Here is an 875-nt window from a genome sequence, read left to right on the forward strand (position 1 = left end):
AGAGTGGAAGGACAGAGTGGCTCTGGCCAATCAAGAAATGACATTCTCTAATCAGGTCATCCAAGCAGCCCCTTGTCTAACCCAGCTGGCTCCGAGCCTTTTGCCTGGGGATGATTCTGTTTTGTAACAGCAAAGCTGACCTCAAGCTAGGCCACTCTGTCTGGATCCTTATTTTAGCTAAACAAGTACAACAGCTATCACCTGGTAGAGTTCTGTCTTGCTGGCAAATCTCCAGAAGGGGGCGTTGCTACTGTAGATGTCAATGTGATAGGAGGGGTATGAACATGACTACCCAGGGGAGTCAGCAAAGATATCTCCCTCTACTTGGACAGCTTGGGTACTCAATGGCAAGCGCCTGCTGATGGATTTTCTTCAGCTACCCAAATTTGCTAGAGACGTATAAAAAAAGACCCTCACAAAATTTATAAGAGACTGCATCAAGGTTGCTAGATAGGGGATCATTATATAAAAATCAATTTGCATTTTGACATACCAACCACAGTTAGAAAAGAAAAGTTTAAAAAAGCTAACATTTATAAGAGAAACAAAAGCTGTAAGGTACCAGAAAGAAATCTAATGAAATATATGCATGATCGTTACTGAGAAAATTACAAAATTTCATTTGTTTAGGTATTCTCCAATAGATAGATAAGGTGTGTTCATGATAGAAAGATTCAGTTATAAGACTTCAATTCTTCCTTAACTAACCTATAAATTCTATGTGACTCCAATCAAATTCAGACAGGACTTTTGCAGAACTGAAGAAGATGATTTTAAATTGCTGTGAAAAGCAAAGGGCCAAAAATAGTTAAGAGGTTTTCAAGAAAACAAGATGAATGACTTACCCTATGAAATTCAAAGTCATTAAGTTAAGA

This window comes from Trichechus manatus, unplaced genomic scaffold (genome assembly GCF_000243295.1).
Source record: "Trichechus manatus latirostris isolate Lorelei unplaced genomic scaffold, TriManLat1.0 scaffold00005, whole genome shotgun sequence".
NCBI lineage: Eukaryota > Metazoa > Chordata > Mammalia > Sirenia > Trichechidae > Trichechus > Trichechus manatus.